Source organism: Podarcis tiliguerta (genome assembly GCF_965153285.1).
Source record: "Podarcis tiliguerta genome assembly, chromosome: 10".
Taxonomy (NCBI): Eukaryota; Metazoa; Chordata; class Lepidosauria; order Squamata; family Lacertidae; genus Podarcis; species Podarcis tiliguerta.
The window spans coordinates 64751904-64777418 of NC_139543.1; positions in this window are offsets into that span (position 1 = coordinate 64751904).

The window sequence follows — 25515 nt, forward strand, 5'->3', positions numbered from 1 at the left end:
GTGAATGTGCATCCGCAACCCAAGCTTCCACTGTATGGGGTTGCGACGCTCATCTCGCTTTCAGGCCGAGAGAGCTTGCGTTTGTCCACAGACAGCTTTCCAGGTCATGTGGTCAGCATGACTAAACCGCTTGTGGTGCAACGGGACACTGTGAAGGAAGCCAGAGCGCATGGAAATGCTGTTTAGCTTCCTACCGGAGCGGTACCTATTTATCTTACTTGCACTGGTGTGCTTTCGAACTGCTAGGTTGGCAGGAGCTGGGACAGAGCAATGGGAGCTCACCCTGTCATGGGGATTCGAACCGCCGACCTTCTGATCGGCAAGCCCAAGAGGCTCAGTGGTTTAAACCACAACACCACCCGCAGAAGGGTCCAAGCGACGGTGGACCCACACCATGCTAGACCAGAGTGCGGCAGCTGAGGAGGAGCACCAGTGAGAGGGAATGAAGGAGAGGACGACGGAAAGAGAGGAGGCCACTCCTTCCCTCTTCTCTCTATTGCCACTTCATCAACCGCACCAACAGCGACACAATTGCCATTTTGTGCCATCCGAACTCGACTACAAGAAAAAGGGCATCTCGTTTGAACTCCAAACAGGACAGGGGATACAGGATGGGGTGATCCTATTTTTCTAGGGACGGGTAGCAACCCTATATGGCTGCAACCTTTATTTAACAATTACAAGTCATCAATAATTTCTCTGAGCAAACAGTTGGGAGGGACCGGGACAGCTCTCCTCCACCCAATGAATAGTTCTGGGAACCTCACCTCAGAAAAGGATATTGTAGAGCAGGAAAAGGTTCAGAAAAGGGGGGACCCAGAGGAGCTGTAGCAACTCCCCTATGTGGAATACATGTGGTGCTTTTTCTGTGTTTGCTTCTGGCCATCTGTCATGGATGCTTTAGCTTAGATTCCTGCATTGCAGGGGGTTGGACTAGATGACCCTTAGGGTCCCTTCCACTTCTACAATTCTATGATTCCATGGCCCTGCCTAACACTGGCTCTTAGCCCTCAGAAAGTTGATGAAAAGGGAACGTGGCCTTCACACCAAAAAGAGGTTCCCTACCCATAGAAAGGGGAGAAATGGAGGCAAGTGAGAGATTTTACTTTCTTGGGCTCCGTGATCACTGCAGATGGTGACTGCAGTCACGAAATTAAAAGACACCTGCTTCTTGGGAGAAAAGCCATGACAAACCTAGACAGCATCTTAAAAAGCAGAGACATCACCTTGCCGACAAAGGTCCGTATAGTTAAAGCTATGGTTTTCCCAGTAGTGATGTATGGAAGTGAGAGCTGGACCATAAAGAAGGCTGATCGCCAAAGAATTGATGCTTTTGAATTATGGTACTGGAGGAGACTCTTGAGAGTCCCATGGACAGCAAGAAGATCAAACCTATCCATTCTGAAGGAAATCAGCCCTGAGTGCTCACTGGAAGGACAGATCGTGAAGCTGAGGCTCCCATACTTTGGCCACCTCATGAGAAGAGAAGACTCCCTGGAAAAGACCCTGATGTTGGGAAAGATGGAGGGCCCAAGGAGAAGGGGACGACAGAGGACAAGATGGTTGGACAGTGTTCTCGAAGCTACCAGCATGAGTTTGGCCAAACTGCGGAAGACAGTGAAAGACAGGAGTGCCTGGCATGCTCTGGTCCATGGGGTCACGAAGAGTCGGGCACGACTAAACAACTAAACAACAACACCCATATTTTACTACCAGAGCAATCCACTAAAAGATTTGGTCTTCTGCCTCTCCCTGTTTGAAAAATGGGTTGGGGTGGCAAGCAGAAAAAGCCGCTGTAAGCAGCCAACGCAACCTTTGTACCTTTCTCCTAGTAAGATTTTGGCACATCCAAAGTTCTGAACAAGAATTACGATCGTATGTTAATTAAGACTCCTTTAAAGTCATTTTTTAACCTGCGTTTCATGGTGAGATTGAACAGGCTTTGAAGAGACCGTTTGGCAGAGCCACAAATACTGAAATGCGGGGAGGTGGTTCAGCGGCATTTGCTGATATAAAGGCAGAAAGGTTTAATGTTCTGGCTAAGTGGAGAAGGAACAGTTCCTCCCGGCCTTGAAATCTGTTGGAGGGTTAACCTAATGAGAGCGCAAAAGGGTAAAGCGAGTCTCATGTGCAAACATATCAAACTGTTACGTTCTTGTGTGCCCAAACTAATATGAGGCCTGCACAAAAGTCCCTGGAACATAAAGGCTGAAGTGACAGCTGGAGAAACCTGCCAGGAATGAATGATTTGTACCCGCAAGTCACCCGACGACAGTTACCTCTTGCAGTGAGGTCAGAGGGGGAATGGCTCAGTGATAGGGCACTTGCCTTGCATGCAGAAGGTCCCAGATTCAATCCTTGGCATCTCCCTTCTGCAATCCTGGACAGCTGCTGTTGGGCTGGGGAATTGATTGATTGATTGATTGATTGATTGATTACATTTATATAGCAACTTTCCTCCAAGCAGCTCGGGGCGACAGACATTATTGAACTGGTCTGTTCCTCAAAAGCATGGGTAGGCAAACTAAGGCCTGGGGGCCGGATCTGGCCCAATTGCCTTCTAAATCCAGCCCGCGGAAGGTCCAGGAATCAGTGTGTTTTTACATGTTTTTACATGAGTAGAATGTGTGCTTTTATTTAAAATGCATCTCTGGGTTATTTGTGGGGCATAGGAATTTGTTCATTTCCCCCCAAAAAAATATAGTCTGGCCCCCCCCACAAGGACTGAGGGACAGTGGACTGGCCCCCTGCTGAAAAAGTTTGTTGACCCCTGCTCATAAGGCTTGAACATACTCAGCTCCCTCAATCATTCCTCATATAGCTTTGTTTCCAGACCCTTGATCATTTTGGTTGTCCTCCTCTGCACACATTCCAGCTTGTCAATATCCTTCTTAAATTGTGGCACCCAGAACTAGACACAGTATTCCAGGTGTGGTCTGACCAAGGCAGAATAGAGCGGTACTGTTACTTCACTTCATCTGGACACTAGACTTCTGTTGATGCAGCCTAGAATAGCGTTAGCTTTTTGGCTGCTGCATCACACAGTTGACTCATGTTAAGCTTCCAGTATAGGGAAGGTCCGTATAGTAAAAGCTATGGTTTTCCCAGTAGTGATGTATGGAAGTGAGAGCTGGACCATAAAGAAGGCTGATCGCCAAAGAATTGATGCTTTTGAATTATGGTGCTGGAGGAGACTCCTGAGAGTCCCATAGACTGCAAAAAGATCAAACCTATCCATTCTGAAGGAATTCAGCCCTGAGTGCTCACTGGAAGGACAGATCGTGAAGCTGAGGCTCCAAGACTTTGGCCACCTCATGAGAAGAGAAGACTCCCTGGAAAAGACCCTGATGTTGGGAAAGATGGAGGGCACAAGGAGGAGGGAACGACAGAGGACGAGATGGCTGGACAGTGTTCTCAAAGCTACCAGCATGAGTTTGACCAAACTGCGGGAGGCGGTGGAAGACAGAAGTGCCTGGCGTGCTCTGGTCCATGGGGTCACGAAGAGTCGGACATGACTAAACGACTAAACAACAACAACAAGCTTCCAGTCCAGCAAGACCCCTAGATCCTTTCCACATGTACTACTGGCAAGCCAGGTATCCCCCATCTTATACTTGTGCAGCTGGTTCTTCCTGCCTAAGTGCAGAACATTACCTTTGTCCCTATTGAAATACATTTTGTTAGTTTGGGCCCAGTTCTCCAATCTGTTAAAGTCATCTTGAATCTCGATTCTGTCTTCGAGATTCGAGATTAGCCACCCCTCCCAGTTTTGTGTCATCCGCATATTGCATGAGTATCCCCTCAATTCCTTCATTTGCACTTTCGAAGGTCATCTGCAACTATAGGGGTGCATGGCCCCATCTGCATGAATCCCTCTACAAGTCTCAGTAGAATGGCAAAACCAGCATTTTGCATAACGTGGATCTGTACATGGAAACAAAGGGGTCTCCAGGTTGCCAAATGGCAACATTCAACTGTGTTGTTCCCAAAAGGGAAGGACCCAAATTTGATTATTTTCCAAAAGAAGTAATTACATTTGATCTCTAAAACTACAAAACAACTGACAGGAGCTGGAGTCCAGGAATGTCTAGAGGACCACAAGTTCCCCGTCCCCAACTTAACACCACTGTGGTCCCTCTTACTGCCACCCTGAGCTGCTTCAGGAAGAAGGACAGGATATAAATTCCATAAATAAAATTATTCTTATCAGCCACTTGCATCTCTCTGTCAAAGCAGAAAGATTTATCCGGGAAGTCTTGATCAGTGAAATTCAAGATCATGTTTCCAACTGGGAGAAAACGTGTGATGAACTTTGAGGGGGAAATGAAAGATATTTCTAAGAGACACTTTTTAAATATATATATATTCTGTAAGAGAAACTTCCCCACCCAGAGAAGGACCTTGTGAATCCCCAACCTAGATAGTTCCTGGCTGCCAATTATTTGGGAGGAGACTTAGCATTTCAGATGACTTTTTTATTTTTCATTTCTACTCTCCAATGCCCTCCTTCTGACAATCTTTTGATTTCCCCATTGTTCCACTGAAAACACAATGATTTTCCCCTTGGTAGGGCTTCTTGAAATAAACAAAGCCCTAATCCAGACCTATCCTGGCCTTGATAATGAGTAATATCAGCAGCAAAGCCGAAGTCCTGAGGACTCCTTCTGTTTCTTCCCCAAGGAAAGGCAAAGGAATCTGGCAGGCTATTCTCTCCAAAAGGCGAGAAGAGTTGCAGATGTAAGTAGGAAAACTAGATTTCACACAGCGGATTAAGAGCTATCCCCAGTGTGCAACTGAAGGGCATGAGTTGGCATTGCCTCTCTTCACAAACAAACCTTGCATTTCTTGCTTGTTTTTCTACGCCCATAAGGATTTTGCATAGAGCTGAACCAATATAGCACGTCGTCGTCCAGGGTGCTCCTGCAGGGCGAAGGATCAAAACTGCCCCCTCAAGAGACCTGGGTTGAGAGAGAAACATAGGCAAACGTCATGGGTGGCTCCAGGGAACATTCCTCAGAGACAAAGGAAAGAGCAAGGAAGAGCCAGAGTGTGAGAGGTGAGAATGGAGTGGAACATTATCCATAAGTTTTCTACTTATATCATTGGCCAAGCGTCTAGTAGGGCGAACCAAGAAGTGGCCTCTCCAGACAACGGAACGTCTCTGCTTTTCTCATCTCTGCCACTGCGATCTCTTGGGTGATATGGACACATGATATGTGCATGCGTACTCCATCTGTTTCTCTCCCTGCCACCCTCCAGCAGCCCCGGGCACCCGCACTACACCACTGAGTAGGTCTCCTGTTGCCTCCGCTCCAGTAACCAGACTGACCATTTGATGTGCTGGGAAGAAGAAGAAGAAGAGTTTGGATTTGAGATCCCGCTTTATCACTACCCGAAAGAGTCTCAAAGTGGCTAACATTCTCCTTCCCCTTCCTCCCCCACAACAAACACTCTGTGAGGTGAGTGGGGCTGAGAGACTTCAGAGAAGTGTGACTGGCCCAAGGTCACCCAGCAGCTGCATGTGGAGGAGCAGGGAAGCGAACCCGGTTCACCAGATTACGAGTCCACTGCTCTTAACCACTACACCACACTGGGAGTGCGCAGCTGATCTGAACAAGGCGGCTGAAAAATGGCTGCATGGAAAATATGCATGAGCATGTGCAAATGGGCACATGGGAGATTGTAAGGTAGGTAGCCCAACACACCCTTGACCTCTCCCACCACTGCCATGTGGCCCCTGGACATTTAAGGAAGGGTGGTAGTGGCCCTTGGGCTGAAAAAGGCCAGCCATCCCTGGTTCAAGGAGAAAGCTGATGAGTACTTTTAAAGGATTGTGGGAAAGCTCAATGGAAACTCTCGGGCCTGGTCTATAGAAGTTGGAAACTACAGTGGTACCTCGGGTTACAAACACCTCAGGTTACAAACGCTTCAGGTTACAAACTCTGCTAACCCGGAAGTAGTACCTCAGGTTACGAACTTTGCCTCAGGATGAGAACGGAAATCGTGCGCCGGTGGTGCGGTGGCAGCGGGAGGCCCCATTAGCAAAAGCACGCCTCAGGTTAAGAACCACTGTAGCGTCATTTTTAATAAAGCACAGGAAATTTACTAACTTCTGTTCAAAGATTATAATCAATACAGTCCCTGCCTACAGATTTACAGTCTAATAGGTGCGGCACAAAAGGAAAAGCTGGTTGAGGAGTGAAGAGGAAACAAACAAACTCATGTACCAGTTCTTCGATTTACCCTGTCATTCTTACAATAGGAAGCTGGAATAGAGACCAGCTCTAATGGAACGGAGGAGCCAAGTGGTCACTGGTTTCTCAGCTGAGAGGATGGAGTGGGATCACACTGTAGATCCCAGCATGGGTGCAGATCCTGATGTCTTACCTGCCTGCCAGGAATATGCACAAGGGACAAGAGAGATTCCCTTCACACCTTTCTCTCTCTTGCTTGCACATTTTTGTAGTATTTGTTTATTACTGTTTGCGTAATAGATTGTTAGCAGCGAACATAGCTAAAGACAACATATCCATAGAAAAGAGATGGGTGGATGGCGAGGACACCAATCTGATGGCAATAATTTATTTTTAAAAATCCTTTTTCATCCCATTAAGTGAGTGTGTGTGTGTCTGAGGTCTGTGCCCTTCAAAATAAAGTCTACAGCAGTGAATTCCAAACATAGTGACCCCCGTACGTAACGTCTCCACATCGTGAAGTCACCCTTTAAATGATATCCAATTTTGTTGAGGGTTGGGGTGAAATCACCGGTGCTTTTCCATTTTGGAAGAATACAAGCCTCTTCGCCATTAAAATAAAAATATTGAAAGTGGTCCAGAGGAACAGCTCGGCTTGTTTTAGGGACTCCCTTGAGGACTGTGCTGTGGCTGTGTAACAGTCTAATAGCCTTGTGTTAATTAAAAACACACACAGAGACAACATTAAAGAGTTGCCTTTGTTGGAGAGTGCAGGAATTGGTGAAATACATGCTGTGTGTGATGCTGCCTTGCATGGCAGAGTCAGAACATCAGCCCATTAATAATAATAATAATAATAATAATAATAATAATAATAATAATAAAATTTATTATTTATACCCCACCCATCTGGCTGAGTTTCCCCAGCCATTCTGGGTGGCTTCCAATCAAGTGTTAAAAATACAGCATTAAATATTAAAAGCTTCCCTAAACAGGGCTGACTTCAGATGTCTTTTAAAGATAAGATAGCTGCTTATTTCCTTCACATCTGAAGGGAGGGCGTTGGCACCACTACCGAGAAGGCCCTCTGCCTGATTCCATGTAACCTCACTTCTCGAAGTGAGGGAACTGCCAGAAGGCCCTCGGCGCTGGACCTCAGTGTCTGGGCAGAACGATGGGGTGGAGATGCTCCTTCAGGTATACTGGAACTGAGGCCATTTAGGGCTTTAAAGGTCAGCACCAACACTTTGAATTGTGCTCAGAAACGTACTGGGAGCCAATGTAGGTCTTTCAGGACCGGTGTTATGTGGTCTCGGTGGCCACTCCCAGTCACCAGTCTAGCTGCTGCATTCTGGATTAATTGCAGTTTCCGGGTCACCTTCAAAGGTAGTCCCACGTAGAGCGCATTGCAGTAGTCCAAGCGGGAGATAACTAGAGCATGCACCACTCTGGCGAGACAGTCCGCAGGCAGGTAGGGTCTCATCTAGAGTAGGACAGTTCACACTGACACGGAGCAGCACTTGAGCAGGGAGGAGGGAGGAGAAAATCCTTCAGAAGAACATTTGCAGATGACACCAAACTGGGAGGGGTTGCTAATGCTGCAGAAGACAGAATCAGGGTTCAAAATGACTTTAACAGATTGGAGAGCTGTGCCCAAACTAACAAAATGTATTTCAATAGGGAGAAATGTCAGATTCTGCACTTAGGCAGGAAGAACCAGATGCAGCAATGTAAGATGGGGGACACCTGGCTTGTAAAAAGGATCTAGGAGTCTTAGTGGACCACAAGCTTAACAAGAGTAAACAGTCCTTCCAGTAGCACCTTAGAGACCAACTAAGTTTATTATGGGTATGAGCTTTCGTGTGCATGCACACTTCTTCAGATGCACACAAAAGCTCATACCCATAACAAACTTACTTGGTCTCTAAGGTGCTACTGGAAGGAATTTTTTTACTTTGTTTCAACTACGGCAGACCAACACGGCTACCTACCTGTAACTATGAGTCAACAGTGTGATGCAGCAGCAAAAACAGCTCATGTGATCATGTGCATCAACAGAAGTCTAGTGTCCAGATCTAGGGAAGTCATAGTACCACTGTATTCTGCCTTGGTCAGACCACACCTGGAATACTGTGTCCAGTTGTTCTGGGCGCCACAATTTAAGGAGGATGTTGACAAGTCAAACATGTGCAGAGGAGGGCGACCGAGATAATCAAGAGTCTGGAAACTAAGCTTTAGAAGGAATGGTTGAGGGAACTGTGTATGTTTAGCCTGGTAAAGAGGAGACTGAGAGGAGATATGCTAGCTGTAATCTGGGCTCTCACATGGAAGCTACAGCACGTTTGTTTTCTCCTCCTCCAGAGGGTAAGACCTGAACAATGGATTCCACTTACAAGAAAGGAGATTCCACTAAACATCAGGAAGAACTTTCTGATGGAAAGAGCTGTTTGCCCTGTTTGGGGAAGCTTTTAATGTTTGAGGCATTACTGTCTTTTAATATTGTGTTGGAAGCCGCCAATATTGTGTGGGACGCGGGTGGCGCTGTGGGTAAAACCTCAGCGCCTAGGACTTGCCGATCGCATGGTCGGCGGTTCGAATCCCCGTGGCGGGGTGCGCTCCCGTCGTTCGGTCCCAGCGCCTGCCAACCTAGCAGTTCAAAAGCACCCTCGGGTGCAAGTAGATAAATAGGGACCGCTTACCAGCGGGAAGGTAAACAGCGTTCCGTGTGCTGTGCTGGCTCGCCAGATGCAGCTTTGTCACGCTGGCCACGTGACCCGGAAGTGTCTGCGGACAGCGCTGGCTCCCGGCCTCTTTGAGTGAGATGGGCGCACAACCCTAGAGTCTGGCAAGACTGGCCCATACAGGCAGGGGTACCTTTACCTTTACCTTTACCTGGAAGCCGCCCAGAGTGGCTGGGGAAACCAGGCCAGATGGGTGGGTATAAATAATAAATTATTGTTATTATTATTATTATTATTATTATTATTATTATTATTGAACGGACTTCCTCGGGAGGTGATTGACTCTCCTCCATTGGAAGTTTTTAAGCAGAGGCTGGATAGCCATCTGTCCTGGATGCTTTAGCTGAGATTCCTGCATTGCAAAGGGGGTTGGACTAGATGACCCTCAGGGTCCCTTCCAACTCCATAATTCTATGAACATAAGAAGCGTCTTCTGGATCAGGCCAGTGGGCCATCTATTCCAGCATGCTTCTTTTTTTCCCTAACATCCTCCAACCTCTGGGGACAAGGGAGGCTGTGAGAGGGACCCTTAAGCCTTAAGCCACGGTACGAATTCCCCCTTGTAGGGCAGATGGATTCCTTACCTGCTCCAGAGGGTCACGTCGAGGCTGTGTGTTGAGATGAGCAGCTTCCTCCAAGCCTTTTCTGTCAGTTGAAACTACAAAGAGACCTCACAGACAGCCTTATCCGTTCTTGTTAAAAAGTTCGGTTGGGAACAGCAGGTAGAAGCAGCAGTTTGGGTTTCACTCTCCCCAGCCGCAAAGGCGCTAAAAATAGACGGCCGCAAATGCAGCTTTCAGCACAAACCCTTTCGGCTTCATTTCCAAGCTCTTTATTTTGCTTCTTTTTTCTCTTTCCTTCCACCCACACAAACATTTTCATGTCACCATGCTCACAGAGACCTACATTTTCCACAACATGGAGGAGGAGGAGGAGGAGGAGAAGAAGACAGAAAAAAATGAGTGATCTGCCAGGGATTCTTTCGTTGTGGTTCCTGCATTGCAGACTAGATGACTCTAGGGGTCCCCTCCACCGCTAGGATTTTATGATTCTGTGAAAGGGGTTTTGTAAATCGACCATGTAAACATGGGCCCCGGATGCACTATGTATTGAAAGCACTATGATTTCACTTTAGACAGTCATACCTTCCTGTATGAAGGGACGCGGGTGGCGCTGTTAAACCACAGAGCCTAGGACTTGCTGATCAGAAGGTTGGCAGTTTGAATCCCTGCAATGGGGTGAGCTCCCGTTGCTCGGGCCCTGCTCCTGCCATCCTAGCAGTTCGAAAGCACATCAAAGTGCAAGTAGATAAATAGATACCACTCTGGTGGGAAGGTAAACGGTGTTTCTGTGCACTGCTCTGGTTCGCCAGAAGCGGCTTAGTCATGCTGGCCACATGACCCGGAAGCTGTACACTGGCTGCAACCCCAGAGTCGGTCACGACTGGACCTAATGGTCAGGAGTCCCTTTACCTTTACCTTTACCTTTACCTTCCTGTAAAATGTAGTTTGCTAAGGCTGCTGACAGCTCCTAGGACACACCTCTTTCCCCCAGAGAGCTACAACTTCCATAGCAACTTAACAATCAACCCCTCTTCCCAGGAAACTCTGGCCTTCTTAGTCTTAATGGCTAGAAACCTGATGGAAACAAAAGCTTCATGCTAAATATTCAGCTTTGTTTCCAATCTGTGTTTTCCTGCAACTTTTCATATCACAAACAATCCACTTTTGTGGGGGCAAAGGGGAGGTTGTCCTGTTTTTATTGAGCTACAGTACCAGAGTACCCCTCCAGGCAGCAAGAATGCAATAACTTTGGGCACCCACCACAGAACGACTGATATAGTGGTTAGAGTGTCAGGATAGGACCTGGGAGAACAGGGTTCAAATCTCCACTCGGCCGTGAAGCTCATCGGGTGACCCTGGGGTCACACGTTGCCTCGCAGCCTAGCCTACCTCTCAGGGTTGTTGTGTGGATTAAATGAGGGTCAATGACATGTTGCAGAATACAGCCACAAAACATAAATAAACCTGAAGGGGTTCTTAAGATGTGCTAAACAGGCAGCTCTGCCCAGAAACAGCAGCAGCAGCCCCAAAGCGAGCTCTTCCCTCACTTCCATAGTGTCTGGTAGAATTTAAGCCTTGCCCTGACATCACAGCATTCCAAGTTTCTCCACCAATGGCAGCCAGTCTTGTAGAGGAGTGGGTGGGGAAGCTGGTTAAGCTCTACAGAGCCAGTAGTGGGTGTTAGTTTTGGTTCTGGTGTCCCAAGCGCAACTTCAGTGTAACATCTAGGTTGGGCCTAGTATTAGATGCATCTATCTATTTCCAACCTGTGCTAATTTTGCATGTTCATCAGTTCTTTACATTCAACTTTTCACACATATCTGTGATTTAAAAAATAATAATCAGTACCAAACAATACAATACAATAAGAGGACCTCATGGCACCTTAGAGATAAATAATTTTACTATGGTGTACGCACAAATTAACCCACAATTAATGCTTGGAACTCACTGCCACATGGTAATTAGGGCAGAATTTTAGGACAGATATCTGGAGCTGCACTCAGCAGAGTGAGCAAGAGGGGCTCCCCAAACACAGCAGGGCCGGTTTGCCATGTTTTGAAGTAAAGGATATAATGCACATTACAATCTAAGCAGGAGGGGGTGTCCCCCATCATTAGTAAAGGTAAAGGGACCTCTGACCATTAGGTCCGGTCACGGATGACTCTGGGGTTGCGGCGCTCATCTCGTTTTATTGGCCGAGGGAGCCAGCGTACAGCTTCCGGGTCATGTGGCCAGCATGACGAAGCCGCTTCTGGCGAACCAGAGCAGTGCACGGAAACACCATTTACCTTCCCGCTGGAGCGGTACCTATTTATCTACTTGCACTTTGATGTGCTTTCGAACTGCTAGGTTGGCAGGAGCAGGGACCGAGCAACGGGAGCTCACCCCGTCGTGGGGATTTGAACCACCGACCTTCTGATCGGCAATTCCTAGCCTCTGCAGTTTAACCCACAGCGCCACCCACGTCCCCGTCATTAAGACCAGTCTAAAATGACCTAACAGCACCGCTGCCACAAGGCACAGGACATCACCTTGGTTAGATTTAAAAGGGGATCAAACACATTCATGGAGGAGCTCGACGGCTATAGCCAAGTAGAGTTTCCACATCCAGATGCACTATACCTCTGAATACCATATTATGGGGTGTAACAATGGGAGTGGGAGAAACCTGCTTCTGGGCTTCCCAGTTGGCTGCAGCTGGAAACAGAATTCCGGACTGGATGGGCCCTTTGCTCCCATCAGGGTCGTTCTTGCGTTCTGGCTTCATGACATCAACCTTTGGCTTTCAGAATGCAGCTCCTCGGCTCCGTCCTCCATCTGGCTCCCGTCCCCATAAAGAGGGCTTGATTGATGTTGCAGGAGATGGGAGCTGTGAATCACAGATTCCAAACCCTGACGGTTTCTCTGGTGGAGGCTGCTTGGAGGCAGGATCCTTAGCAACATCATCTGCAGCTAGGGGTGCTTCTGTGAGCCCCTCTGTAGCAGCTACGGGTGAATCATTCATTGAACAAGAGAGGCATGGGAGCGGGGGAGGAGAGGAAGAGAAGAATGAATGAATGGGAGCACACTCAGAACTTGGTTGGTTGCTAGAAAATTGCAAGCACCTGGCACCGGCACTCTTTGATAGCAGAAAGAAGGCAGGAAAAGAGAGCGGGGGAGAATGAAGTCATCTCGGCGCCCTTTGCCAGCTTGAATGGGCATCGCAGGTGCCGGGTTGCAGGTGTCCCGCCTTGCGCTTGGTTGGTGCCATTTGACTGCCTGAGAAGCCCATGCGCCTTCCCCAGTGCCTGGCAACTCCAGAACTGGACATTGAGTGGGGCATATTTTCTGTCTCTAGTCTTGCAGTGCTTCTGAGACTGTTGCAAAGGGCAAATCCCATGCTAGGTGTCATTAGGAAAAGAACTAATAATAATAATTTATTATTTATACCCCGCCCATCTGGCTGGGTTTCCCCAGCCACTCTAGGCGGCTTCCAACAAAATACAGTGGTACCTCGCAAGACGAATGCCTCGCAAGACGTAAAACTCACAAGACGAAAGAGTTTTTTGTTTTTTGAGTTGCTTCGCAAGACGAATTTCCCTATGGGCTTGCTTCGCAAGACGAAAACGTCTTGCGCCTTTTTCTTAAAACCGTCAATGCATTCCTATGGGAAACCGTCAATGCATTTCCTATGGGAAACCGTGCTTCGCAAGACGAAAAATTCACAAGGAAAAAACTCGCAGAACGAATTAATTTCGTCTTGCAAGGCACCACTGTATTAAAAGCTTCCCTAAACAGGGCTGCCTTCAGATGTCTTCTAAAAGTCTGATAGTTCTTGTTCTCTTTGCCATCTGACAGGGGGGCATTCCACAGGGCAGGCGCCACTACTGAGAAGGCCCTCTGCCTGGTTCCTTGTAGCTTTGCTTCTCGCAATGAGGGTACCGCCAGAAGGCCCTTGGAGCTGGACCTCAGTATCTGGGCAGAATGATGGGGGGTGGAGATGCTCCTTCAGATGTACTGGACTGAGGCCATTTAGGGCTTTAAAGGTCAGCACCAACACTTTGAATTGTGCTCGGAAACGTACTGGGAGCCAATGTAGGCCTTTCAAGATCCTCTTCTGAGAGGATCACCCACACTCACCCAGTTAGCTGTCCCTGTTCTAAACTGAAGATAGCTGAAGATTGTGGTGGGGTCAGATGATAGGAAGATGCCTCTCCCCTCCCTTCTATCCCCCCCTCCCCGGCCAACGACGACCTTGCAAGCCGCTTGGAAATTTAGCAGAACACACCCAGGCTCTTGCAGAAAAAGAAGCCGGCTTTTTAAAAACGTCAGTTAGTGCCTGGCGGTGAGTGACAAGTAAGCAGCGCACTTTTGAGGCATATATATTGTTTCCTGTTAATGCATGACTAACCGTGCGGGATAGGAACAGGAACCGCAGCAAGAGGTTATAGGAAATACTCAGAGATCAGTGAGCATACTTGCAGAGAAAGAAAAAGCCATTTTAATTTCTTCACCGCTGCCCGCTTTTTGGAAAGGCATGGAAAACAGGAGGCATGAAAGCAAGCAATGGGTTGCCCCCCCCCCCACACACACACTATATGAAATGTAAAATTTCTCATGTAAAATTATTTCACTGCTGACATTGTCATTCCTATAATTGCATTTAAGAACTTGGCAACTGCTGGATATTTTTCGTCCCCTTGTTTTAACCCGGAGTAGCTCCGGAGCATTGCGATGGATTGTGTAAGCTGCTTGCCCATACAGCGGTACCTCAGGTTAAATACTTAATTCGTTCCGGAGGTCCGTACTTAACCTGAAACTGTTCTTAACCTGAGGTACCACTTTAGCTAATGGGGCCACCTGCTGCCGCCACGCCGCTGCAGCACGATTTCTGTTCTCATCCTGAAGCAAAGTTCTTAACCTGAAGCACTATTTCTGGGTTAGCGGAGTCTGTAACCTGAAGCGTATGTAACCTAGAGCGTATGTAAGCTGAGGTACCACTGTAATTGAAGAAAGGAGTCTGTAGGACTGTCCTTCATCCAGACAAGTAAGAGATGTTATCAGAGTCCAAGGGTATATTCCAGCCAGGCCAAAATATTTGGGCCGTGGCCTGGGAACAGAATCATAGACTTGTAGAGTTGGAAGGGACCCAAGGGACATCTAGTCCAACCCCCTGCAATGCAGGAATCTCAGCTAAAGCATCCATGACAGATAGCCACCCAACCTCTGCTTAACAACCTTCAAGGGAGGAGAGACCACAACCTCCCATGGGAGTCTCTTCCGCTGTCAAACAGCTTTTACCTTAAGAAACTTCTTCACGATGTCTAGTCAGAATCTTCTTTCTTGTAACTTGAAGCCGTTGGTTCTTTTCTCCCCCCCCCCCCAAAAAAAAAAATTATTCATTTTATAACACAAATAAAGAACACAAACAAAAAACCAAACAATACTGTCAGGGAACTGCCATCAGTGTCCGAGGGATAGAGCAAGCTCCGAAGGGATCCCAGAGAGCGTCCCGGGAGTGGGAGAGGCAGCCCATCTTCTGGGGGAGAGAATCAGCGTAGTTCCAGTGGAGAAGGGGGGGAGATGGGGGAATCGGCGAGGCGATCCCATGATTCCTTGCCGGGGACCAGCAGAGAGAGAAGGGGTCCTCCGCTGCCCATGCCCTCCTTGCACAGAAGGCTTCCGCGCAGGGAAAGTAGGCGAAGACTGGGCGTCAAAGAACTTCTTTGCTGGAAGAAGTTTAAGAAACTCCCACTGACGGATTCTGCCAGCAATTGAGACGGTCACGGGCGAGTGGCTGCCCGGACAGGAAAGGTTCACTCAGGCAACCCAGCCAGACGTTGGGACAAGCTTACGCACGAGCAACCCCTAGAATCATTACAAATACAAACAAATTTTTGTCATATCCTTATTTTTCTAAACATTGTTAAGTGGGCTTCCCCAAGTCCCACCTATCTGACTTTCATTTTACTTCATCTTTAGCAGTTTACATATATCCTAGTTTCTAACCATCTTTTTTTTAACCACACTTAAAATAACTTCACATTTTATCACTTACAAATAATACTATTTTAAAATACACTATCTTCTACTTCTAACCCTACAGCCCACATCCACTTCCAAAGCTATTCTAAGATTTAAATATTAACATATTTTTTCAAATATTCCTTAAACTTCTTCCAGTCTTCTTCCACCGTCTCTTCTCTCTGGTCTCGGAGTTTCCCGGTCAGTTCGGCAAGTTCCATATAGTCCATCATCTTCATCTGCCATTCTTCGATAGTTGGTAAATCTTGTTTCTTCCAATTCTTCGCTAGCAATATTCTCACAACTGTTGTGGCATACAGAAAAAAAGTAACATTCTTTTTGGGGATTTCACCCCCCTGAAGACGTTGGTTCGAGTCCTACCCTCCAAGGGTCAGAGGCCTGGTCTGCTGGCCTGAAGTTCTCTGTGTCTACCATAGGAGGACAACCTCTTCTTGGGAAGGGCAATTCAGCCATTGTAGGTTGTTGTGGGTTGTTGTTGTTGTTGTTGTTTTAAAGATAGCCATCACAGAAGCACATTGTCATCAAAGGCAAGATGCCTTATGCAGGGAGCCTGAGGCTTCCAAACATGTTTTACAGCCCTGGAGAATGCAGAACTGGAGATCAGCCTGGGCTCTGTTCAGCATCAGGTTTGCTCTTGCTGTTGGGTGTTTTGATGCTGCAGGCAAAATACACAGGAGCCGCCAGCTCCTATACCAGATATGTGAGCGTCCGAGGTGGCCGAGAGCTCAGATTACAGAGAGGGACCTAATGGTCAGGGGTCCCTTTACCTTTACTTTTTATGTGTCCATAGCTGTCAATGTTTCCCTTTTTTAAAGGGAAATTCCCTTATTCCGAATAGGATTCCTCGCAAGAAAAGGGAAAAGTTGACAGCTATGTATGCGTCAGCCCCATCCTTGATCGTGTGTGCGCGCATGCATGCATGTTTCCAAAAGCAGAGCAACTTTTAATAGTACCTGTTTCAAATATAGATCTGATGAATTAACCATGACTTAATGGACAAATGAAAATAAAATTATGAGCAGCAGAAGGATACTGTGGTTTATCCACACTTACCTTCCCTCTGTGCTTTCCGGGCAATGTCCACACTTTAAAGCTTTTACAAGGTCTAAGCACCCTTTTTTGGGTCCTGGGTTTAAAGCTGAATCAGAGCACGGATTGTCGTTTGGAATTTCTGCAGACTGACCTCCATATTACTGGTTGTGTGAGCCGATGCAATTCTAAATTCTCCTTGGAGGCAACAAACTAACCCACCAGGGAGATGTCTGTAAGCTTTCTCTCTTGTTCCTGTGCATGTTTGCTACATGCATGGGGTTCTTTTATGGGGGAGGGGGTGCTTAAAAATCTGGCACCCTTCCTGTACAATGGTTGCAATCTTAAGGTCCCCCACCTCTTGCTTAATATGCAGAGATTTGCTCTTATATTACATTTAATTGCAACAGAAAGAGGCAGTGTGGTATAGCTGTTAAGGTGTCAGACTAGGACCTGGGAGGTAAAGGTAAAGGGACCCCTGACCACTAGGCCCAGTCGTGGCCGACTCTGGGGTTGCGGCACTCATATCGCTTTATTGGCCGAGGGAGCCGGCGTACAGCTTCCGGATCATGTGGCCAGCATGACTAAGCCGCTTCTGGCGAACCAGAGCAGCGCACGGAAACGCCGTTTACCTTCCCGCCGGAGCGGTACCTATTTATCTACTTGCACTTTGACATGCTTTCGAACTGCTAGGTTGGCAGGAGCAGGGACCGAGCAATGGGAACTCACCCCGTTGCAGGGATTCAAACCGCCAACCTTCTGATTGGCAAGTCCTAGGCTCTGTGGTTTAACCCACAGCGCCACCCGTGTCCCAGGACCTGGGAGACCAGGTTTCAAATCCCCACTGGGTGACCTTGGGCCAGTCACTGCCTCTCAGCCTAACTTACCTCACAGGGTTGCTGTGAGGATTAAATGAGGAGGGGGAGAACAAGACTTGCCACCTTGAGCTCCTTGGAGAAAAAGATGGGATGGAGGTGCCATAAGTCATAAAACAAATATTTACTTTATTTTCCACATACACCATATGGAATCATAATCTTGCTTTGGCGTTTTGGAGTTTGTATGGATGTCGTGCATGGATTTCTGGTGGGGTTTTTTTCTTCTTCTTCTCTTCAATGGACATTACATCACTAGGATCTCGAAGGTGCTAATGTTTGAGCTGGCTCTGCCATGTCCCTACTACAAGAATTGAAGATCAGTGTGTGCTGTGGTGTAACTTAGATATTAGCCAGCCTGCTTGCAAGGAAGCAGGCCACTACCGTATTGTATAAATATTACCTCATTTACTGTCAACAGTTGCAGGCTCCTTTCCCTCCCCTTCTAAGTATGTGACTAATTGGGAAGAACGAGTTTCGCCGCCTTGCCAGGAAACTGCCTTGCCAGGAAACAGGGCAAAAGGCATTTAGCAATTTATTTAGCCAACCCCGTCCCAAGAGCTGGGATCTATTTCCTATGAATTAAAAGGCTGCAGCTCAGATGCAATGTGCAAAGCTGCCTTTTGGCACCTTATAAGCTTGGGCCGCCATTTTGTTGATGCGCTTTTAAGTACTGTGTTTCTTCAGCCGCGGGATGAGGGGCACCCTTCAGGGTGTCGCACGACCAATTCGGAGACAAAATCTGCCCTCCAGTTTCTCCAAATGTGGAGATGTGCACTCACATGCGTGCATGTGAAAGAGGCTTCCAATTTGCCATCTCATTCCCCGAGCACTATAGAAATAATAATAATAATAATAATAATAATAATAATAATAATAATAATTTATACCCCGTTCATCTGGGCAGTTCCAAAAAAAATTAAAATACTGTAATACATCAAACATTAAAAGCTTCCCTAAACAGGGCTGCCTTCAGATGTCTTCTAAAAGTCTAGTAGTTGTTGTTCTCTTTGACTTCTGGTGGGAGGGCGTTCCACAGGGCGGGTGCCACTACCGAGAAGGCCCTCTGCCTGGTTCCCTGTAACTTGGCTTCTCGCAGTGAGGGAACCGCCAGAAGGCCCTCAGAGCTGGACCTCAGTGTCCGGGTAGAACGATGGGGGTGGAGACGCTCCTTTAGATATACTGGACCGAGGCCGTATATCCAGTATTATAATTATCATTTATAACTTCAGTGGGTGCGGGTTTGAGCTTGCTTTATCACTGCAAAGCGGCTCAAAAGTACCACGAAGAAGGAGCCACTCAGAGGAGAATCACAATGACACATTTAATCCAAAACACATTTAATCCAAAACACAATGAAGTGTTTGCACGCTGCCTTAGAGCTGACTCTGCATTTCCTGGTATGGCAAGCCAGGAGGCCCAATACACCACAGTGGCCAAGGATGGCATGTGTGCTTTTCTTTCCAATGAACATTTATCCTATTCTTTGCAGCCTCCCTGGCTGCCCACACTTAAACAAAGCAAAACATGGGAGCAGTTTCACTGTGGAACACAAGCACCCGAGAAGGCTGTTGAGATGATGGTGGTGATTATTATTATTATTATTAAAATTTGTACACCGTCCTATACCCACAGGTCTCAGGGCAGTTACAACATAAAATCACAATATAAAAACACAAAATACATAATAAAAACAAAAACAACCCCTGTCCCAACACATTTCACAAGGGCATTGGATTATTTGCAGAATGAAAGGACACTCATTAACACCCTCTCCTACCACCTAAAAAGTAATACATTCATACCTTGGGTTACAGATGCTTCAGGTTGCACGTTTTCAGGTTATGGACGTGCCGAAACCTGGAAGTACCAGAATGGCTTACTTCCGGGTTTCGGGGCTCGTGCATGTGCAGAAGCGCTAAATTGCACTTTGTGCGTGCGCAGAAGCACCGAATCACAACCCACGCGTGCACAGACGTGGCGCTGTGGGTTGCGGACACTGCAGGTTGCGAACGTGCCTCCCATATGGATCACGTTTGCAACCCAAGCATCCACTGTAAAGGTACAACAAAAAATTCCCACCAGACCCATGAGAATTTCACACACACACACACACACACACACACACACACCTTTGCTAATTCTTGAATACAATCTATTTTCCATTAATATTTGTTTGTGGTTTGAGGACCCGACCCCCGCGATGTGGAATGAATACACAAGGACACGTGATATAAGGTTTATGGGCAAGAAAAGGCCACAACTTTATTGATTACAGCAGTGAAAAGGTATTGGCTTAGGCATTGGATGACCAAAACAGAGGGGGTTTATTCACCAGTAGGCGGAGCCTGTTGATGCTAATCCAACTATAGGCTCTCCCCTGATGTCACCGAGGGTCGTGCCATGGCCTCCCGCCAAGCAGGCATCGGACAGAATACACGACCTCCTCAATTAATCCCCACAACTACCCTGTGAGTTAGGTTGGACTGAGTAGTAGTGACTGGCCCAAGCTCACCCAGGGAGCTCCATGGCCCAGTGGGGATTTGAAACTAGGCCCGCTGGAGTCCTGGTCCAATACGCTAACCATTACGCCACACTTGCTCTCAATCAATTCGTCAGTGGAGAATGGTGCCCCAAAAAAGTTTGAGAACTTTTCAGCACTGATCGTAACAGATAAAACCAAACACCATGGGAACAAAAGTAAAATGCTTAGGGCGGAGAATACTGTTGCCCTCAGGTCCTGCTGATGGGCTTTTCGTAGGCATCCAGATGACCACGATGAGAGCAGGATGCTGGACTAAAATTGGCCTTGGGTTTGATCTAACATGGATGTTCTTACGTTCTTATGTTTGAGGAATTCCATTTCTGTCAATGCCAAAGCAAACTGCCCAAACTAATGTGCAGACTGGAATATAATTATCCTTCAGATTTCACACATCTCTGAATTTTGCATTGCAGTTTTTGGCTCAAAAAAGAAAAAAAAGGTACCAAAACGTGCTTAAAAATGCATTTTTCAGGATATGCTACTCTCAGAAATGCATAGGTTGAGATGAAATATTTCTATATAGATGTGCATTTTCTAACAAAATACCATTTGAAGGCATAGAAGTGGTCTTCAAATGGTGCCGCCACTGGGGGCCCAACCCACTCCCTCAGCACTCCCCCACAGTGTTTTTTTCATCTGCATTGAAATTGAACATGAAATTAATTACACAATTAATGTGTTTATTTCAACACCCATGGATAATGAGATGAACAAAGTAGGTTTTATAAGAAGCCGAACTGCAGCAAAATGGAAACAGCACTGCTTGCAATGACTATCAGGGCCCTGAACTTAGCCCAGGAGCTAACCGGAAACCTATGCAAGCCTTTCAAAAGTTTTCATAAGATGGCAGCATTCTGCCCCAGAGAACAGCTGCTGCATTTTGCAGTCATTGCATCTTCCCAGATCAGTGTCAAGAGCTGCCCCACACAGAGCACATTGCAGTAATCTAGTCTGGAGGTTACCAGACTGCTCCAGAAACAGCCCATCCCTAAATATAGTAACAAAATAACTAAGTGCAGCTGGGGAATCGATCATAAAATAACTGTGTTAGTCCACAAGGGCCTGTTGGAACAAAAAATTCATTTCATGGAACAGGCCCAACAACCCCTCTGGGTTTCCTCAAAGGCAGACCACACAAGGAAACATGCTTCCATGCACAGATTGCCCGGCACCTGTGGCGAAATTCTCAGGCAGATGCTGTTAGCGCAAATCACCACCAAGTGCTGTAAGTTTCATTCGATGGATGCAGAATAAAAAAGTAAAGGACCGTTGAACAGTTAAGTCCGGTCAAAGGCATTCATCTCACTTTTAGGCTGAGGGAGCTGGCATTTGTCCACAAACAGCTTTCCAGGTCATGTGGCTGACATAACTAAACCACTTCTGGAACAACGGAACACCGTGATGGAAACCAGAGTGCACGGAAACACTGTTTACCTTCCCGCCACAGCAGTACCGATTTATCTACTTGCACTGGCATGCTTTCAAACTGCTAGGTTGGCAGGAGCTGGAACAGAGCAGCGGGAGCTCGCTCCGTCGCCAGGATTCGAACCACGACCTTCTAACTGGCAAGCTCAAGAGGTTCAGTGGTTTAGATCGCAGTGCCACCCGCATCGCTACATGTGGAATATGCCTGCTTGGGTACTCGAGGGAATAGACAACACCCAAATAGTACCAGTTGCACTGGTTGCCAATGTGTGTCCAGGCCTGATTCAAAACGCTACTGATGGCTAGGGGATAAGGAGCTTGCACGCTGAACGTAGGCTGGCTGGCTGGAATTGCGCAGGTTAAATCCTCTCTGCAAGGCAGTTTGTAAGGTTACCTGGTGCTGAAATCTTTTAAGCTCCACGCCTTGCTTGGGAGGTGAGGCCCACTCAACTCTGGGAGGCTCTTCTTGCGAGATCTGGTAGGGCCATCTGAGTTCCCGTGAAATGTCGTGTGGGAACCCCTGGCATTCCAGAGCTGGCACACTGAGAAGGTATAAAGGTAAAGGTAAAGGGTAAAGGGACCCCTGACCATTAGGTCCAGTTGCGGACAACTCTGGGGTTGCGGCGCTCATCTCGCTCTATAGGCCGAGGGAGCCAACATACAGCTTCTGGGTCATGTGGCCAGGATGACTAAGCCACTTCTGGCGAATCAGAGCAGCACACAGAAACGCCATTTACCTTCCCGCCGGAACGGTACCTATTTATGTACTTGCACTTTGTGCTTTTGAACTGCTAGGTTGGCAGGAGCTGGGACTGAGCAACAGGAGCTCACCCCCGTCGTGGGGATTCGAACTGCCGACCTTCTGATCGGCATGCCCTAGGCTCTGTGGTTCGGGGGTGGGAACTTACCGGACTCAGGGTATACCATTATGTGCATAGAGCTTTGGTGTGCTTCCAGACAAGTATTTATTGTAGGATCGGCACAGCTCAGCATGCAAGTTTTCGGCAGAGTCCACATCATATCATGGGCATCAAAATTCTAGCCTGCATTCCAACACCACCTCATTTAACCCGGAATTTTCAAGGAAAAGCCAATTCTCTCTTTAAAAAAACAACACCTGTTGCCGTTGACCTGTTTGTCTGAATGAACCATTCACAATATCAAGTCCCTACCTGGAAGCACCCTGAATTCTGATTTATACACATTAGTCTGAGAGGTGCGAATCAGGTCAATTAGTGTAGGAATTAACAAATATCAAATTCCTCAAGCATTCCTAAAACAGAGCAAAACATTTCACGATAGCCGGTGGGTAAACAGGTTGTAAATGAAGTTGCAAGGTTGAATGGCGATTCAATAGCGTCCAACATGTGCTCAAATTTTGATGCTCTCTTTACTCTGTAGTTTCCCCTCCCTTTTCAAGGGAACATTAAAATTTTACTGTATGGGGGCAGGGGAAGGAAAGAAATCAAAATTCTCAAGCATTGGGGGAGGTGTTAGACAAGAGTAATAAACCCCAGAATGAATAACTCCAAACTGGTAATTTTAATCACAGAAGCACAAAGAACTCAGAGAGTTCGATAATGAACATAAAATATTGTGGCCATTAAAATATAAAAAAGTTCACCGTCCTTCCATTCCAATTTACTTCCCTATAAATCAGGGAGCAATTTAATCAAATATTCTTCCACTTTAATTGTTTTTACCTTGCTTTTATGTTAAATTTCACTGAGTTACTGCCGGCACAAGGGTTCACATTATTTGGGGAGGGTGGGAGAAATGTCAGTGGATGGGCAGGAATTAGTATAAAATTCAAACATTAGGTCTGAACACTGAAAGGCGTGTTGGGCAAGGCTTGGCAAAACAGATCCATGAAAGAGGGTGTATCTGGGTTACGAAAATCACACCCATTGGCCTTTCCATAGCCCAGGATGAAGAACCATTCTCAGCCTGCTGCTGCCTTCCCTTTTGGATAACTATTTCGGAGCCAGGAGCTCAGCAGGGTCAGAGGCAAAAGTGGTTAGAGGTGAGGGTAGCTAGGTAAAAGGGTAAGGTAAAGGGATCCCTGACCATTAGGTCCAGTCGTGGCCGACTCTGGGGTTGTGGCGCTCATCTCGTTTTATTGGCTGAGGGAGCTGGTATACAGTCATGTGGCCAGCATGACTAAGCCACTTCTGGTGAACCAGAGCAGCGCCGTTTACCTTCCCGCCGGAGCAGTACCTATTTATCTACTTGCACTTTGACGTGCTTTTGAACTGCTAGGTTTGCAGGAGCAGGGACCGAGCAACGGGAGCTCACCCCGTTGCGGGGATTCAAACCGCCAACCTTCTGATCGGCAAGTCCTAGGCTCTGTGGTTTAACCCACAGCACCACCCGTGTCCCTTCGTGAGGGTAGCTGATGGGTCTCAAACCCTCGTTGACGTAGGGACTTCCTCTGCATGCGAACACAGGCTCCGGCAGATTAAGCAGACACGACCAATAGGAAGGCGGTTTCTGCATGTTGTTCCCCATGAATGATGTATGTCTAAAATGCCCTTAAATTGTTCTGCCTGGGAGCTACAGTTCCCAGCCACCTTGTGTGCAACAGTTTAGGAATTAGAAAAGTGAATGTTCTCTCTCTCTCTCTCTCTCTCTCTCTCTCTCTCTCTCTCTCTTATCAGGCAGGCAGCCCTATTTCAAAGCCCTGCCAAATCCGCAGAGAACAAGGAAGTTTCAGAATGTGCAGGTCTTTAGCCTAATATATGCAAATATTTTCATCAGCAGACAGGGAGGAAATATCCCTCTCTTTCTTTCTTCCCCCTGCAGTTTTACCTGCTTACGCTTTCCTTGTTGTCACTCTCGTGTTTTTTAATTATGTAAATGAGCAGAAGAAGGGGGAGGATCACACAGGTGCCAGGGGACCAAGCTGTTATCTCATTAGAACTAAGCATTCTCCAAAGCAGAAGAGGGGGTGTGACTGGGGGGCAAATAACACGGGAGAGGAAGATGTGGAGAAGGCAGCGGGAGGGTGGGGTGTAAGTTCTGTTTCTGGCTCGGAGAAGAACCAGGTGGAAAAAATAGTTTTTGGATATTTTTGTTGATTTTGAAGCCTGGCTGAATCTAGATACTTGCCCATCTATTTTTTTTAAAAAAAGATATTTACTGAGATTTCAACATATTGCAAAAATTAGAAAGAATAAAAAGAAAAAGAAAATACAAAATAAAAACAGTGAAAAACCAATCAGTCTTTCCATATCTTATCTTTCATTTACTTGTTTCCCTGACCTCCTCACACCTCCCTTTCTTGTATTCCAGTTCAGTTGGTTAATTCAGCAAATCCTTTCCCTCTTTAATTTTATCTTAATCTTTTATCTTAATATATTATAGCTTTAAATTATCACCCGTTAACAATCCATTTTTACATATTCCTTAACATTGCTGCTAAAAAACCCCACTTAACTTCAATCCAGCATCATTCTAACATTCATTAATTTTGCAGTGTTTCTGGATACTTGCCCATCTAATCCAGCATCAGTTTCTCATGGAATTTCCCTGCTTCCCCAGCCACAGCTCAGCGATAAAATACCTGCTTAGCCTTCACAAAGTCCCGGGTCCATAGGCACATAATTTGTCTAATCCTCTTTGAACCTCATGTGAGAGTGAGTTCCACAGGTTAACGATGCACTGGCTCTTCGAATAACCAGCTTTGTTGGATATCTATTAACACCAGTGTTTCGAGAGAGGGAGAAAAACATTGCTCTATCACTTTCTCCATGCGACATGCCATTTTATACACTCCTATCATGTGGTCCTCTTACTCATCTTTTCCCCCAGCTGAAAAATTCCCAAACCTGGAGTCTCTAAATCCTGCTCAGATCTATTGGCCTTACACAGGCATAGGCAAACTCGGCCCTCCAGATGTTTTGAGACTACAGTTCCCATCATCCCTGACCACTGGTCCTGTTAGCTAGGGATGATGGGAGTTGTAGTCCCAAAACATCTGGAGGGCCGAGTTTGCCTGTACCTGGCCTTACATGAGTTTGCCTGTACCTGGCCTGCTTCTCTGCCTCCATTCCTTTTCCTGCCCATGTTGTTTCCTCTGTATCAGATTTTATTTTATTTGGTAACGTTTTATTACGG